Here is an 18257-nt window from a genome sequence, read left to right on the forward strand (position 1 = left end):
CAATGGCAGTATTTACAGTTACAACATTTGTTAACAGCATCTTTTGGACCAGCAGCATTTTCAGCTTCTGAGACACTTGAAATACTAGAACAACTTGTTAAATACTTTAAAACTAAAAAAAAGAAAACTATTAGTTTTTATAGATATTCATTATCAATAAATCAATTAGATATGCAGATGCTAAGGCATGAATGGAATAAAGAATTATAGGTTCCTATATTGCCTAGACAATGGGAAAGTGTTTTGACTTCTATAGCAAGAGTTGTCAATGGACCTTAAACTATGACTTATGGAACAAAAAATAATATTTAGAATTTATTGGACTCCATTACATTTGTATAGAAAAGGATTGTCTAAGACAACACGCTGTTGGGGATGTAATAAGGATAATGCTTCTTTGAAACATATGTTCTTACAGTGTCCTATTCTTACTAAGTTTTGGGAGAAAGTAGTGGATCATATAAATGTGGCTGTGCAACAAAAGCTAAAATTTTCAGAGGACTATATTCTTCTGAATTACATACCTAGGACATGGAATTTAACAACTGGACAACGTAAATGGATTCTCCATGCCTGTACTATGGCCAAAAGACTGATATTGCAAAATTGGAAAGATAAATGTATGGCCCCATTTACTCAATGGATATGGTCCCATTTAGCCAATGGATAAATGTATGGTCCCATTTACACTTGCCACCTATGAGAGGATTGTCTATAGATGTAGACTTTGTATGGATAAGTACAATGAAATAAGGGACTCATTAATACAAAATACAGTAGTTTAGGGAAAAGCATGATGGTTATATAATTGTATTAGAGAATACACACACACACATAGACATCATATTTGCAATACATACATACATACATACATATATATAATTGTAATTGTTTATTGTTGTAATGATATGTTTCATATTTTTTTTGTTATATTTTTCCTACTTTTGAAAGCACCTTATATATATTTTTATAATACATGTATCTTTGTGAATGTGTGTGTCTGTGTCTGTGTGTGTGTATGTATCCTTTTTCTGTCATTATTTTAAAAAGCAATAAAAATAAAATAAAATGGACACCTCCAAACATTTAATATATACAGTACATATCCATCTGACACATACTTGTTTTCAGGGTAGAGACTGCAGGGGTGAGGAAGGGACAGCAAACACTCTCCAAATTATTCAGCAAACAGCCTGTACAGATTGGCTGAACTATTTCAAATTAAAAATACAAGCATTCAGTATCTCTTCTAAAAAAGTAAGCTCTTAATTTTCAGTTGATTTACTTTCATGTACTTTCCTGCCTCTAATTTCTGGGTCTTCTGAATGGTTGACAAGCTTAGCCCCTCTTGGAAAGGATCTTACTAGCCTTGATTGAGTGTCAGTCTAAGCATGTCCTAAAACCAGACTTGTTCTATTTGGGCAGAACTTGGAAAACTGGCCACTGACTTGCACTTGTGGGCTTTTGTGTAGTTTTAATGTCTCTGAATGCAGGAATTTCTTGGGTGCTAGAAAGTTTGCTATAGCTGGATTGAAAGCTCAGTCCTTGTGAGGAATTGTCACTGGTGGGACTCAGTTTTGTTAGTGTGATCACATGCTGGTGGTATCATTAGCTAGTTAATAGAGGTAGCAGAAGCAGGGTGACACCATAAGATAGGTAGTCCTCATTTAGTGACTGCCTCATACAGGGATCATTTGCAGTTACAACAGTGATGAAAAAGTAGTTTTGCAGCCAATCCTCACATTTATGACCTCTGCAGGTCTGTAAAGCAGAGGAAAGCTGAAATAAGATCATAAGCACAGTCTAGCAACCCCTGCAGTTAATGACCGAGGTTCTAGTCCCAACTGCAATCGCTATATAATGCCACAGGCAAACAATGGCTGTGACAGAGAAAGTGGCATTTCTTCCACCTTGCCACGTTACCCTTACTTTTTAGACCAGTAAAAGTTTGGACCAGTAAGTACAAGCCTCGCACTCGTTCAGTCTTTGTCAAGAGACTTACGCTTGCCTCAATCACGCAGAATTTAAAATGAGGACAACCTGAGCCCGTATTCAGAATGCTGAGAAGAGGAGCAGCAGGGAAGTCCAGTATTCCATTGGCACAGGAAAGTTAAAGCTTGTGGCCAGCCAAATTAAGAAGCTGAGAGCTGAGAAAATAAATGAAGCCCAAAGCAATGTTAGACCTACCAGACAAAAGAGCTCTGATAGAGTTTAATGAGATGGTAAAATGTATCTCATTGTCACTGAGAGTTTCCCACATACGGAACTGAAGTGTTCTTCATATATGAGATGGAAGTTGCAATGTTGTATATTGTCTGTATCAATCCCAGGAGCAGTAGAAAAGCCACTGAATCTGTAAAGCACTTTGAAGCCACCTGATTCAATTTCCTGCTTTGAAACAAATCTTCCTGAAGATGCAACACGAATCTGCTTCAGTGGGGTGATCTGATCGAAGCATTGTTGAATTCAAGTACTTCTTCAAAGCTCTGCATAAACTAATATATCACTGCTGTGATTCCTTGGGTTTTTAAACATTGCCACAAGGGATAACTATAAATATTGATGTAAATATTCTTGAAAGCTTGAATAATACCTTCTTCTGTATGTTGTTTTTTTAAGAAAACCACAAATTTGAGGGAAATTTTAAATATATGTAATTTTTCAAAAATTATTTTCAACCTAACAGTACATTGGAACAAATTATGTTGAGGGTCTGGGCTGTTTCCCAGTCCAGCAGCAAGGTAATTCTCCAAAAACTGCACAGGACATGACCAAATTTGTTGTGAGGGGCAAATTTGGCAAAAGAAAGATTGAGTTTGACTGGGATGGAGTTGGTGGGGGCTGCAAGCGAAAAAAATTCATTAAATTTCCTCCAATGTTGCTTTATCGCAGAGCAAGTTGGGCAGTGACTCATGATGCTGCTGACTGCTCCATTCTAAGCACTCTCTCTCCCTTCTCAGTCACATGACCCAGATCCTTGACTAGCATTCCTTAAACTCTTTATCATCCTTCAGCTCAAACTTGTTTCCCAATGGCTTTCATAAACAACAGCCAAGCTGTTTTCTTGATATGATATTGAAGTAGTTTGCTACCACCTTCTTCCAGGATTTTTTTTCAACTTCCTAGCCTAGACTACAACTCAGGTCTTTTCAGATGGCCCCCCACACAAGAACTAATGAAGGCCAACCTTTGCTTAGCTTAGATGGATAATAGGGTGTTCTAAATAACTAAGCTTATCCCAGAAAAGCCCTGTGTGCCATGGAAATAATGTTATTTTTCTTGCTGAGGCTTCAGGACTATGCAAATTGACTCATCAAGATACATTTCCATTAGTTGGACAAAGTTTCTATACTTTCACTATGCATGTAAGAAGCTTCATCTCCAGGTTTCCATTAGCTTAGCAGAATCATTGGAAAAGGTTTTTTTCCATGCGGAGAAGCTGGCTATTGAAACAACTAGAGGAGGCAGTTGGAAGAAATGAAGCCAAGCAATATAAGTTATTTACTTTGTTTTCTGTAGCAAGGGTGCTTGGGTGGGTGAAGACTGTGTTGCTTATGAAGCAGTTTCAAAGAAGCACTTTGCTCATTGAAATGAAGTACTGTTTTGAAGCCTTGGACAGTGGATATTGCTGCCACTGTCTGTTTGACTTAATCTACCAAACTCTAGACCAGGAGTGGACTCCCTCTGCCCATGGGCTGCAAGTGGGCCACAAAACCCAAGTGAAATGGCCAAAGTTCTGCAGCATGATTTTGGGCCATTTGAGCAGAGCTTGAACACGGTTTTAAAATGTATGGAAATTATTTGCCTCCCAGAGGCCTCTTGCTCTGATTCCTACCTTAAAAGCCTGACAGAGACAGCCTTGATGTTGACCCCATTTTTTTCTGATTATGTCATACATCAAAAAAGTTCTTGCACCATAGCCCCAGAAAAGTCTAGCTAAGTCTCTCTCAAGTCAAGCTCAGCTCATAGTGGCTGCGAGGATATGGACAAGTTGTTTTCTTGGCCATCATATAGAAGTGATTTGCCATTTCTGTAATCTACTGTGTTTTCCACCTTCTCTCTGTGTTTATATCCTTGCATTTCTTGGTAGCTTCCCATTCAAATACTAACCATCTTAAGCTATGCTATGCTTTTTCAAGATTAACCAGTATCGACTAGATGCTGCCATTTGCTATAATGTCTTCATATCTGTAAGAACTGCATTTCCCATAGTTCCTGACAGAGTACATTGCACCTGCCTCTGCACTCTTTAAGACCATTCCTCCAAGCTAACCCTCCTTCTACTCCTACCCCATCACCCCCCCCCCCCCGTATGAATGGTATTTCAGTTCTTCTCATTTGCAGGCAGCATGGCTCATATAGACAATATAGAAACCTATTAATCTGGAGAGACCCATTTTGGTGAGGGTTACTATAGAGCCTTTGGTGAGAAAGGGGGACTTTAGTAGTGGAAGGATTTCCTGGAGCCCAAAATGAATCCATTTGCAGTAGACCTATAAGATCTGGTCTTTAAACACCATTATTTGGGTGCGGTGGGATTCAATTATTAACTCAAGAGAGAAGTAACCCAGAGCAATCATCATAACAAGACTGACTGACCTTGCAATGGATAAATGGTAAGTTATTTGACAGAGGAGGAGGGATTCTGGAAGTCAAGAGTGAGAGTCAGATGTATGCTTTAAGAAATGTCAGCATGTCTCACATCAGGGGGCTACATTAAATATAGGGGTATGGTAGCATTAGCAGGTGTGGGAATAACAAAGCTTTGCAAATGCAGCTTTTATCTGAGGGTGTAACTGAATAGTACAGGAAGAACTATGCTTGGGCTCTATCCTACCAGCAAGTGGTGTTAATTTTTCAATTCTGTGACAGCCCCAATAATCTAGTGGGTTGGAGAGCAAGGATTTAAAATGATATATCATGAAAAGAATTAACTGTTATTTAAAGGGGATACTCTTAGAGCTAAGCTCACTTATGTGCTATACATTATAACCCTGCCTTCACAGCTACATTAGCTTAAAACTTGAAATGTAATTCTTTTGCTCTATGAAAATGAATTGAATCATTTCCTATGTCTCTGAGTGCCATGATCTAGGCTTTTAGGAAACTGAAATTGACCTCCTAATGCCCTTTGGATGTTTTTTTGAAATGTGAGGCATGAACTTGTAGAAAAGGTGACAGCTGTGAAACAGATTGTCTTTCATTTGTCATCCCCAATAGGTCCATTTCTACTGATTTGAAGAAGTAACTCTGAAATGTGGAGTTGGTGTGCCTAATTTTTATTTATTTTTACTTTTGGCTTCCTTGCAAGTTTTTAAATAGGATTGGGTAGTCATTTGCAGCAGTAGGGGGCAGTGCAGAGCCATAGAGAGGATACCTCATGAATTGGCCTCCAGAAAATGTTAAGGAAAATAATATAGAAGGTAGTATTCTTGCATGGAGTCTTGAGTAAACACTGTATTGCTTACATTGTTCTGAATCCTATTGCTGTTCAGAAGGGGGGGGGGCTGGTATTATTATCATTATTAGGGTAATCTACAGTTAGATTCACAGTCTAAAACTGGTAGAAACAAGTCCTAACCAAGGACCTAAGAATGATTAAGATAACATCTAAGAATATAGGCAGTTCTAAGCAGTGTGTGTGTGTGTGTGTGTGTGTGTGTTTTGGTAAAATTAGGGTGTTCAGGTCTGATAAATTCAATATTTCCAGACATCAAGGAGGTTCTTTAGGTATTGCTCCAATCATGATTGGTATAACTGGTTATACCAGTTAAAATAATTGGTCATACCAATTATTATTATTAGTAGTAATTATTATTATTCCTTGTTCTCCTTTCTTCCCTCATTTCACTGAAACTACAGCCTCTCCAGTTGTGTCCATGTTGTTTCCTTCTCAGCTGCTGCTGATCTTGAAAGTCCCTTGTTTGCTTTTGCATAGAAATCTTTATATTGGTATGAAGACCAAAGTAAGCCTAAAGGTCCTCAGGCTTCATATGCAAATAATTTTAGCTTTCCTTCAATGGTAGGAGCATATAAAGGAAAGTTATCTCCAGTTTTATGACGTATAATAAGAGGCAGATTGTGAGAAGTGAAATGGTCTGTTTCTGTTGGTGAGGAGAAGTGTGATCAAAGGCTGAAATCTACAAACCAGATATGTTTGGAACAAGACTCAAAATGTTCTCAGAGGTATCAATGGGATTTTTAATGAGATGATTTCTGAGGATGATTTGGGGCACTGAGCACATGGCTGAGGCAGGAAGTAACAGAAGACTGTTTTTGTAAGTCTACTGGAGTGAAATCTGAGACCTTTGGGGTTAGCAATGTGTTGGCAGTTTTCACAAGAAAAGGCTTGCTATATCGCTTTCATCTTTTAAAATATTAGTTTGTTTTCCCAAAGCTAGTAGAACAACTGGCCTTCTACTAAAGGAAAAGGATGTTTCCTCCTGTGGTATAAATTAGTCACTGGTACACCACTACTTGTCACATGGGGAGATGGGCCTTTTCTTTGAGGCCAAAATATGATAAGGGATTGGCCAGTACCTGCCAATAAACTGTGTCCCTGACTGTTCAGAATGAGTTTTGCATTCCAGAATTAATTAGTTCCCTACTTTTTAATTTCCAGAGGAAAAATTCAATTTGTGGATCACAGCCAGTGGCAGTAATCTATTTTCAAATAGGGGTGCCACTTTCCATTACTGCCAAATGCAGACTCTTGCCTGTTAATTCAGCATATAATATGAAGTCAGATAGCCATTTGAATGTGAAAATTACCATTTCACCATGTAAAACTTTTGAGTATTGAGAGGTGAACTCCCCTGGTTTGCTTAGTATTTAGCTCAGGGTTCCCCCGCCCCAACTCATAGATCTACCATGAAATACATGGAATTTATTCCAAGTTAAGAAGAGTCCAAAAGGTGATGCCAGTCTTCTGATCCACTTCCTTTCCTATGTGAACTTAGCACTTGTAGGTGGCACTACTACCTGACAGAACTTAGCCTTAAGCAAAGTTGAATTCATCTGAACATGCTCAGTGGCTAGAACTCATGGATGCTGTTATCTCAGGTGCCTTCCAATTTTCAGAGGATGTTGGTTTTATCCATGCTAGTTTGAGTAAATTTTACAAAGTTTGTTTATTGTTCTGTCATTTTCTATGGATTATATTCCATCCCTTGATCCAGCAATATAAGACAGATGCACAACTTTCTTTGGACATTCTTGGCCTTGGAGTGACACATTTGGAGTTTCAGTCTCAAAAGAGGGTGAGGCCAGCACAAACAAGCCAGTGGAGTCAGACAGAAACCATCTGGAATTAAATTCAAATCCATTTGCAGTATGAGAACATTGATGTTAATACTCCCAAAGTACTTAATACTTTCCCCTTTCTCGCCCATTAAAAAGGCAGATTTTAAAGCTTCTCAAAATTTTGCAGAGGCTACCTGCAGCCCTGGGTCACAGGTGTTGCACTTGATACAGGGGATGTAATGAATATTTAAATCAATAAGGAATGCATGCGCTTATTTGCTTTTACTCTTGGTTCTGAAAAGCCGGTCAGAAAAGTGTGTGTGTGTGTGTGTTTCTCCACTTTCCCTAAGTGTTCCTTCTGAATGTGTCCTAACAGTCAGGAACCACGCTGTGACGAGGAGTAGGTCTCTAGTGTTTTATTACTGCTACATTAGACAGAAAATCCTAACAAACTGAAGAAGCGTGGGAAAACCCAGACAGATAAACCCCAAAAGTCAAGGCGGGTCTGTTCTGTGTCTCTTTGAATGGCTGCTCAACTCCTCACTACTACGCATGTGTTTTCAACCCTGGATAGGGCCCCCCTCCTGCTCACCATCAGTGCTCATGACAAAATGTCTTCTCTGGTCTGTTTTGTCTGGCCATACTCTGCCTTAATGTGCATTATTCCTCACACACACATTCAGTAGTATGGTTTCTGATACCTTTGGCTGAGGAAGACCAACAAGGTAACCTTTACTGAAATGACTCTAGAGCTTATTTGTAACACAACACAACAGAACATTCTCCCTAATGGTGAGTCCCACACTTTTCTCTGTGAATACCCTTCAGGCACTGAAACTTAATACACAAGAAGGGGTATAACAGTTTTTTTCCCTTCACCATACTTTCATTAAAAAAAAAAAATGCATGGATCTGGCTTTCTGGGAAAAGATAGGAAAACAAATGTCAAATATTTATTTCTTAATGTATAGGTTCAATTACATCAAAACAATGTATTTTCCCCAGAAGGCCATTTTTTTTAATACAGCCATAGCTTCATGTAGTAAGCTATTTTCTACAAGAGCCAGAAATACATTTTTCACAACACAATCCATCAGAAATTCTTTGTAGGGAAACTATATTGTGATCATTAATTAAGTATGATATGTATAAGAGTACATCTGTCTTACTTTGCAAAACATCATTAATTTCAACCAACTTTTGCAAGAGATATTTCAGCTTATTAAATTAGAAAAGATTCATCCATCCTATAAATTCAAGGTGATTGTAGTTAAGATACATGGTTTCTTCTCCCATCAAGATATTACCAACCTGGAGGTAATATTAACAAGAAAGATCCAGTGATAACAAGGACCAGATGTAGGATGATTCCCCACACACCCACACCCACACACACCCAAGGGTACTTACTTGGTTCTACTTTGCAGTGGGACTGCAGGTTGTGGAACAATTACATGTTTGTGGAAAATTCAGTGTCTACTTGTTCAAGGATCAGTCATAATCTCATTGGGGGACTTGAGCTGCTGTGGTCATGCAGAGTATGCTTTCATTTTTTATTTGTTCAGATTTCTTTGTCTCCTTCTTCAAAGGGCTTAGAAGACCCTTATCTCACTTTATCTGCAGAACATCTCCACAAAACAGTTTAGGCTGCAAGTAATCATTTGCTGAAGGTCACCTCTCTGACTAGCAATTTAAATCTCTCCCTCCCACATACAAACTGAGCACTAACCACTACTCAGGAATCAATTACCATTGCATTTGGGACCTTGAAGTCTTAATAAAAGCACAGGCATGAAGTCTTGTGAACATTTGATTTACAGACAACCTGAGCATTTAAGATTTTTTTTTTCATTATTTTGATGAGGAATTGCAAAAATTGGCTGGGAGACACTTATTTTCTGAAAGTGTTAATTGAGCTGTATCTTTAAAGCAAGGTATATAAGTACAGCTGTCAAGAAGCTATAGTAGGCTTGATTAACTCTTATGGCTTTTCAGCATCATGAGTTTTAAGCACAGTAAACTTTGCTTTCTTACTGTTTTGATGCCTTTATGTATCATCTTACTAACATTACATACATACATACACACACACACACACACTTTTAGTGAAAAAACCAATATTCTCAATATTGTTGTTGTTGTTTATTCATTTAGTTGCTTCCGATTCTTCATGACTTCATGGACCAGCCCACGCCAGACCTTCCTGTCGGTCATCAACTCCCCCAGCTCCCCCAGGGATGAGTCCGTCACCTCTAGAATATCATCTATCCATCTTGCCCTTGGTCAGCCCCTCTTCCTTTTGCCCTCCACTCTCCCTAGCATCAGCATCTTCTCCAGGGTGTCCTGTCTTCTCATTATGTGGCCAATGTATTTCAGTTTTGCCTTTAATATCATTCCCTCAAGTGAGCAGTCTGGCTTTATTCCCTGGAGGATAGACTGGTTTGATCTTCTTGCAGTCCAAGGCACTCTCAGAATTTTCCTCCAACACCACAGTTCAAAGGCATTGATCTTCCTTCTCTCAGCCTTCCTTATGGTCCAGCTCTCGCAGCCATATGTTACTACAGGGAACACCATTGCTTTAACTATGAGGACCTTTGTTGTCAGTGTGATGTCTCTGCTCTTAACTATTTTATCGAGATTTGTCATTGCTCTTCTCCCAAGGATTAAGTGTCTTCTGATTTCCTGACTGCAGTCAGCATCTGCAGTAATCTTCGCACCTAGAAATACAAAGTCTTTCACTGCTTCTACATTTTCTCCCTCTATTTGCCAATTGTCAATCAAGCTGGTTGCCATAATCTTGGTTTTTTTGAGGTTTAGCTGCAAGCCAGCTTTTGCACTTTCTTCTTTCACCTTCATCATAAGGCTCCTCAGTTCCTCTTTGCTTTCAGCCATCAAAGTGGTATCATCTGTATATCTGAGATTGTTAATGTTTCTTCCAGCGATTTTAACTCCATTCTCAATATAGTGTACATTAATTACACAGAATTCCATGCATGTAAAATCTGTCCTTCCCCAGAAGATTAATTTTTGCGTTGCTTGTAGAGGTAAGGTAACACAGTCTAACAAGTAGGCATAGACATAATTTGCAGCACAGGTTAGCCTGTCCTGTCCTCCTCCTCCTCCTCCTAGTTCTGTAGGATTAATGGCATGAAAGAAGTCTCAAATACCCCTGAACTTGTCTGGACATATATACAGTAGAATCCAGCAGGTTTCATCTGTTCTGCACCTCTCCTACAGTCTATTTCATACTCCACATAAAATAACTTTCAGTAATAATAACATTTTCAAGTGAATCATCACCTCTACAGATAAATTCTCCTAAATTTCAGAGAAATAGGTTGAGGGACTTTTGTGCAATTTGAATGTTTGCCATTTGGGGGGGAACAAGGATTCACAAATCTCCCTGTTGATAAGTAAATAGCATTATTGAAAATTAATGGTGTGATAGAGGTGACTTTGGGGATAAATACACTCGGATGAAGAGAAATAGATACAGGGTGTTTGAAAGTAGGCACTTTGAACTCTGAGTTTTGTTTTTTCAAGAAAAGTGTCTGTTAACTTTGCCATTCTGAGACAAAGATAATAAAGTTACACTCAATTTGAGCTCAACTCCTGGTGAATACAGGAATACATGATATTTTCTTGGCAGCAGTATAGAAGTGGCTTGCCACTACTGTCTTGTGGGATTGTTTATTTATCGTTGATTTGTTTGCACAGTGCAAGCAGATCTGACCCTCCTTAGCTTCTGAACCAGACAGGGCCAACCACATATTGCCACCTTTGGGGGCTTAGGAACAAACGTGATGACACATGCAACAAGGTCCCTGTTGGCAGGGTTAGTTGTGATTTCAGATTAAGAGGATTTTGTTTTCACAAGTGAGGATGAAGGAATATTTCAGCTGTATCTAGAACAGAGTTAAAGGGGATTGGGGAGGGGGCAGGCACCTACTGGAAGCAGTGGCAGCAGCATGAAGAATGTGGCATGGCACAAAATATACATCCAGGTAAGTGAGGACTGACAGCATAGGGTGCTGCTAGCTTCAACGTACCTGCTGAATTTTCCAATAGGAAACCATTCAACTATTGGTCCAATAGGAAGCCACAAACTGTTTTGTGTTTGTGAAAGAGAATCCATGTATTGAATCCCATTGATTACCTGCTCTGCCAAAGACTTGGGAAACCATAGGTCTCCTTCCCTCATTTTTTTCCTAAAATTTCCCACAGAATTGGAAACAATTCTTGAAACACAGCATCACCCTTCCCATTTTCTGCAAATGCAGCACCAGCCTTCCCTCCATGTAACCTGGCATTGAACCATGTACAAAGAAGTTTAGATCTCTTTGTAGAGGTTTTACTTCCCTTCCTGATTCAGCCCGTTACCATCTTTCAAATCACTGTTGTTAGCCCTTCAAGGGTAGTCCAGACAAAAGCACAACAGTGAATACCAGCTCTATCTTTATTTTAAGGTTGCATCAACAGAATCTTGCAAGTCTGAAAGTATTTCTTCCTTCCTGTCCTTTTACTCTCCGGAAAACTAGGGAGGGTCCCTTCTGAGATGCTTCCCATGCCCTCCACTCTTTCTGTGGACTGAGATACCTTTTACATGAAGGTTGTCCAGTCTGCGGTTCTTCCTCCTGTCTCTCAAGGTCATTCCCACATGCCACTACAACTATTCAAGATTTACATTTGAATCTGCTGCAGCGCAACACTAGAGAATAAGTCAGCAGGCAGTATGCTAAGAGTTTATGGGGAAAGGATGCATTTTTGAGACTGAGCTATTTGTATGGGCAGGGATGCATAACGTCCCAACTCTACACTTGAGATAATTTCCACATCTTTTAGCTAGCTGTTGCATTTGTCAGGATCTGTTGGGCATGTCTCTGCATATAACTGATGTTACCCAACAGTCAATCTGCTATCATCCCTTTCCCCTTCTTATGACGTCTCCAGCAAATTTCTGATGTTCAGTAAACAATAACAAAATAAGATATTACCATATTAAAAGATAAATACAGTAATGGCTACTGCAAATGCTGGGAAATTGGTTACTTAGGTAATTAATAATACAAAGACTATGTTTTTTCCATGGTTGAAGACAGCAATGAGGAAAAAGAAAAGTCCCTCAAGTGTTTAATGTGAAAGCAGCCTAAAACATATATTAAAAATGTTTCTGTCAATGTTAATTTTACCCAGCATGAATTTTCCAATAGGAAACCATTCAACTCTTGAGTATTTTGCTGTTTGTGAAAGAGAATCCATGTATTGAATCCCATTGACTTAAAATGGCCTATTTTAACAAAAATAAAATAAATTTACGTAAACAATGTCAGGTTCGCAAAATGTCAGATCATTAAAGGGAGACCAGTCTACCATTCACTTTTAAGACATCTTTAAAGGGGAGTAACAGTTATCTGCATGGCTTGCATACTGTATAAGGCTGTGCACACTTTCAGGTTCAATTTTGAAAAGGTGCTTCAGCGCTTGCTGCCATCTGTCCTTGTTACTCAATCCTGGGCAAAGGTGCGGGTGCAGAGTCCCAGCTACTACATTTCCACCCCTCATTGTCAGCCCTCTGAGGTAGTCCAGACAGGAAACCAAATCCATACTACCAACCAAATCCATAGTACTATTTTTATTGTAAGGTTGCAGTAACAGAATCTTGCACATCTGAACGCACCTCTCCCCTCCCTGCCTTTTACTTTCCAGGAAATTAGGGATGGTCCCTTCTGAGATGCTTTCTCTACCCCCATTCCTGCTTTAGACTCAGTTTTCTCTTATCAGACCAGTCTAGGCTGCAGCTCTTTCTCCTGTCTTCCAAGGTTATTCTCACAGCCCATTACACTCATGGTCTGGAGCACCACTTTGGAATCCCATCCTGAGCATTTGCACTGCCCTAGTAGATTTCTAGTTATTGGATTACACCTGTCAGAGAGTACAGAATTTCAAGAAGAGGAATTCCTTCCCTGCAATAGTCAGAAAAAATCAGTGGGGAATCAAAACTGGTCTAATATTACAGGATGAACACTAATATTGTTCTAATATCTGTCCTTTAATTTCAGTACAACCCTCCTTTGGGGGGAAAAGGTCTAGTCAAGCAGCAACTCTTATCAAATTCCAAAATTCAGGTGTAAAATTCTGAATGGTATAATAACAATTCATTGTAATAATAGCCCACTGTGTTTAAAGTGATCCTTTTTTGAGGCAGTCATTTTTTATCATTAACTTTTAATAATACTATAAGCCATAATATTGGAGGCTTGGTCACACAATTTTTATTTATTTACTAGAGAACCCGTGACCCATTATGTCATCATTTCAGAGATATTTACTCACCTAAAAAGATCAACAGAATGACCAGGGGGGGGGGGTGTTAAAAAAAGTATCTATTCAAGATGGTCTCCTTTTCCCCAAAGAATTAAAGCTATGGAGGAGCAGGAGCAATTTCCAACTTACTGCCAGCTGGTGCCATTTCCCCTCCCATCACAACCCTGAGCAGCTGGATCCTCCTCCTCCTTGGCTGACCCATGGAACTGCCTGCCACTTTGCTGGAGGGTGGGGGAACCAAGGGAGCTGTGGACCGCAAGGAAAAGTGCAGCCCCACTCTCCATTCTCGTGTGTCCCCTGAGAGGAAGAGGGGTCACCTGTCGACCGCTGGCATCCCCCAGCTAGCCCTACCTTACCAGCTGGCATCCAAGTCACTCCCTCGCCCTTCCCTCGCTGCCCACACCATTAAGAGATTTCAAATTTTGACCTATGGGAAGCTGGCAAGGAGCATTCTTCTTTCCACATATGATATAGGCTGGCACCATTTCCTCTCCCCTCATGACCCTCAGCAGAGCCCTGGTGAAGCTTCCTGGTCCTCCTCCTCAGCTGACCTGCAGAACTGCTTGCTACTTTGCTGGGGGAGGTGGAACCAAGGAGGCTATGGACCGTGAGGAAAAGTGTACTCCGGCTCCCCGTTCTGGCATGTCCCCAAGGGCCACCTTGCTTCAGGAAGGAAGAAGACTTACCTGTCAACTGCCAGTGCCCCCCAGCCAGCCGTAACTCACCAACAGGCATCCGAGTCTCAGCCAGTCACTGCTGACACATCAGGGGATTGGTGGCAGGGGCCAGAGGGAGGTGGGAAAGAGATGAGGGATATGCCCATGATGATCATGTGACCTTAGCTGATCATTGCAGCACTAAATTGGCTACAACATTGCCAAATTTCAATCCCATGAGTTATTAAGTTAGCCTGTTTAATGTAGGTTGATTCAAAAATTGTTGCCCTATGATACACCATTTTGTCCAGTTGAAGGTTACAAACAGACAAACAGACACAAGAGTTTTAGTAGTATATAGATTTAATTTAATCACATTTGTAGAGCCACCCATCTCACATAGTGACTCTGGGTGGGGTACATAGTAATAATCAAGAATATAAGAACCCATTAAAAGAAACATTTTTAAAAAATAGAATAAAAACAGATAAAAACAAAAAAACCCAAAATGGTGGAAAAACCTACAGAAAGTGCATTCCCTTAACCATCATACAACCATCTAACAGGTTCCAATCTATCATGGGATCCTCAAGATAGTTGATAAAGCCATGTTTTAAGGGCCTTCCAGAAGGCCAGTGGGGTTGGGGCCAACCTCTCCTCAGGAGGAATGATGTTCCACAGCATGGGGGCCATGGCAGAAAAGGCTTTTTGGGTATGACTCAGATGCAGTTACATTGCATAAACAAACCATCTGAGCAGGAATGATCATTTCTTCCACTGATTTGTGCAATTGAGTAATGATTCAGGATAGCAGAAGCCATAATGCATTTTCTATGTATGCACAGAAATTAGTGTTTAAAAGGAGATGCTACACACAGGAGTTTTCCCAACAGAAATGGTGCTCCCTCCCCCTTTTCTCCCAACACTCCAAGATAAAAACATAAAAGAGTAATACTATTATCTACACTCTTTTGAGACAGACCTTGGGAAACAAAACGTAAAAACAAACCACTCCTAGAGATTTCTCCTCTGTCTCATGCTAATGTTCGTGAAAGGTTGCTTGGGGAGCAGGCAGAGATTCTGCTCAGCTGGAACATTGGGGTTTGCACAATGAAAACTGCACCAAAAGCATGTAAGAGTTCAGTCTGAAACAATGGACAGCAAGCAAAATCAATGTAAAACCACAAGGATTAAGTCTAAATGAGGCTCACAACTAACCTAGACCAAAGGCCTCAGCAAAATGAGAATCCCACATTCACAGTTTGATTATTGTTCAAATTCTGGCAGCGTCTATCAGCTCCTGCTGATCTCAGCCTCCCTATTGTACTAGACGTTAATAATATCTATTCAAGAAGATGGTCTCCTTTTCCCCAAAGAATTAAAGCTTTGGCAGACACAGTGGGATAGAGAAAGAAAAATATTATGCAGAATTTATGAATGGAGAACCAAAAGGTTTTCCAAGATGACTGTCAGTTTGATCTTTAGGGCAACACATTTAAAAGAATGCTATTTAAAATCTTAGAGTAGGCAATCCAATGTCATCCAGATGTTTACACTTTAGCTCCTATCAACCAAATACAACAGTGCCAATGGCTTAGAACTGTGGAATTGTAGCCCAACTTTTCTGGAGGGCATCAAGTCTCCAACCCACTTTAGGTATTCATGGTATAAAACACACTATTTTATGGACTTAAAGCCATACCATTATTTATTATTAATAATATTTAGGCCACTTTAACATCAGGAATAAAATCATCTTCAAAACATTACAGAATAACTTAAAAGCCTGCAAGTAATTTAAAAGACCAAGTTAAAACGTGGAATCCCAAGTATGCCTTCCCTCCAAAAGTCCACCTGGCACTATTTCTACTGACATTTTAATCCAATTTTCTGGGCAGCATTTAAAAATGAGTTTGCCATTGCTTTCTTCCAAGATTTAAAAGTAAAAAATAAAATTACACGGCCCTGGGATGAATGATTATCCATCCATCCATATTAGGGCTACCGAATGTGGGCTGCAAAAATTCAGACACCTAGTAGATGGCAGCAAAAAGTTTTGTGTATTTCTTTACTCACACAACTTTTCCCTTATAGGGTTAAAAGTACCTTATGGAAAACAGTTTTATATACAGTAGGTGAAAAACAGCCAGGAGAGAAAGGGTTAAGCTGTTTTACATTAAAAAAAAAAACTTGGATGAAATTACATGGAACTCCATATGTAGCCTGGTGGTCGCAGCAACTGGTTCCAATGAGACCATTTGGGCATCTGCCAAACAAACAATGAATTATTTGCCTAGCTGCTTTTCTTACTTAGGGCATTCCCTCAAGACCCTCTTAGAATATATTAGGTGCTAATAAAGCTTTCCCTTAACTGATTAGAAGGCAGCATCCTAAAGGCCCTTGGAATAGATCCCTTGCTCAGGAGTAGTGCAGCTATGCACAATTTAATGTGGCCAAACCTTTCAAGTCTTTTGAAACTTGTTGGACATGCCTTTCACAAAGTTCCCTGCATTACTGGCTGAGTTTGCACAATGCATTAAGCTAAATATATGGTTGATTTGCTTGTGGTTTAGTATCATGTGAAGACAGTCTTTGTATGGTTAGTTGATGGTTCGGTATGATCCTAGAACATTGGGTTACTTGAGTAAATTTTGTTGTGGAACAAGATGACAGTCTAGGGGATATCCACCATTAGCACAAGGGTGAATAGTTCTTTGGAGCTGGAATTTTTGGTTGGAATGAAGAAGTGGTTGGAAGATAGGGAAAGACAGTATATGTGATGTGAATGTGAGAAAAGGAGAGGCAGTTATAGAAGGGCATAGTGGGTGGATGCAGTGAGTTTGGGCTTTGATTTGGGGAGAAGACAAATGGAAAAAAGGAAGATGGAAGGAACTGAGGACACCAGGAATTTATTAGAGAAGGCAGATTGGAGCAGAAATATTCTGGAACAGGTAAGCACCAGAGGTGGCAAAAAGGGCACAGTAGCTGGAAATGCAGACTCATGTTTCACAACATCTGCAGCTAATGGACATGATTATGTATTGTGGCATCCACATTGAAAGGGATATGTCCTGGTGAAGGCCTGGAAGGCCATCAGTTGCCAAGGGCTGACAGAATTGACAAGACTGATGGGGTGGCAATTTTACAAACACCTCAGGTGGAGAGAGAGGGAAGAGGCTGCTTAAAAACAATGATGGTAGTGGGGGGATGCTGGAGCATATGGGGTGTTCTTTTAAAAAAAAAGCTATATATGTATATGGATATGTGCATATCTACCTATATGTATGTGTGTATGTGTGTATATGTATATACTATATATACTATATACATATACATATACGAGACTGGATACAGATAAAGTTCAAGAGTGGAACTACCATCAGCCACCTCCTCTACGTGGATGACATCAAGCTGTATGCTAAGAGTGAACGAGACATTGACTCACTGATCCACCTGACACAGATCTACAGTGAGGACATTGGGATGTCATTCAGACTAGAGAACTGTGGCCAGGTGGTAGTAAAGAGAGGGAAGGTAGTTAAGATTGATGGGGTGGAACTACCAGCAGGCCTCATATCAGACATACAGACCAGCTACAAGTACCTTGGTATCCCACAGACACATGGGAACCATGAGGAGGAGGCAAGGAAGACAGCCACATCTAAATACCACCAAAGGATAAGGCAGGTCCTGAAGAGCCAGCTCAATAGAAAGAACAAGATCCATGCCATCAACATATATGCCCTCCAGTCATCAGATACCCTGCTGGTATAGAGAGCTGGCCAAAGGAGGACATGAATGCTGCTGATATGAAGACCTGGACACTCCTCACAATGTACGGAAGCTTCCACCCCAAGTCCAACACCCAGAAACTGTACAGCGGGAAAGAGGGTGGGTAGGGTCTGGTGAGTATCAAAGCCATTGTCCTGGATGAGACCCAGAGCATCCAGGAGTACATCAGTAAGATGGCACCTAAAGATGAGTTGCTGAGAGAATGCCTGAGGCAGCAGCAGACATGGAAGGAAGATCAAACAG

Source organism: Candoia aspera, chromosome 3, assembly GCF_035149785.1.
Source record: "Candoia aspera isolate rCanAsp1 chromosome 3, rCanAsp1.hap2, whole genome shotgun sequence".
NCBI classification, from domain to species: Eukaryota; Metazoa; Chordata; class Lepidosauria; order Squamata; family Boidae; genus Candoia; species Candoia aspera.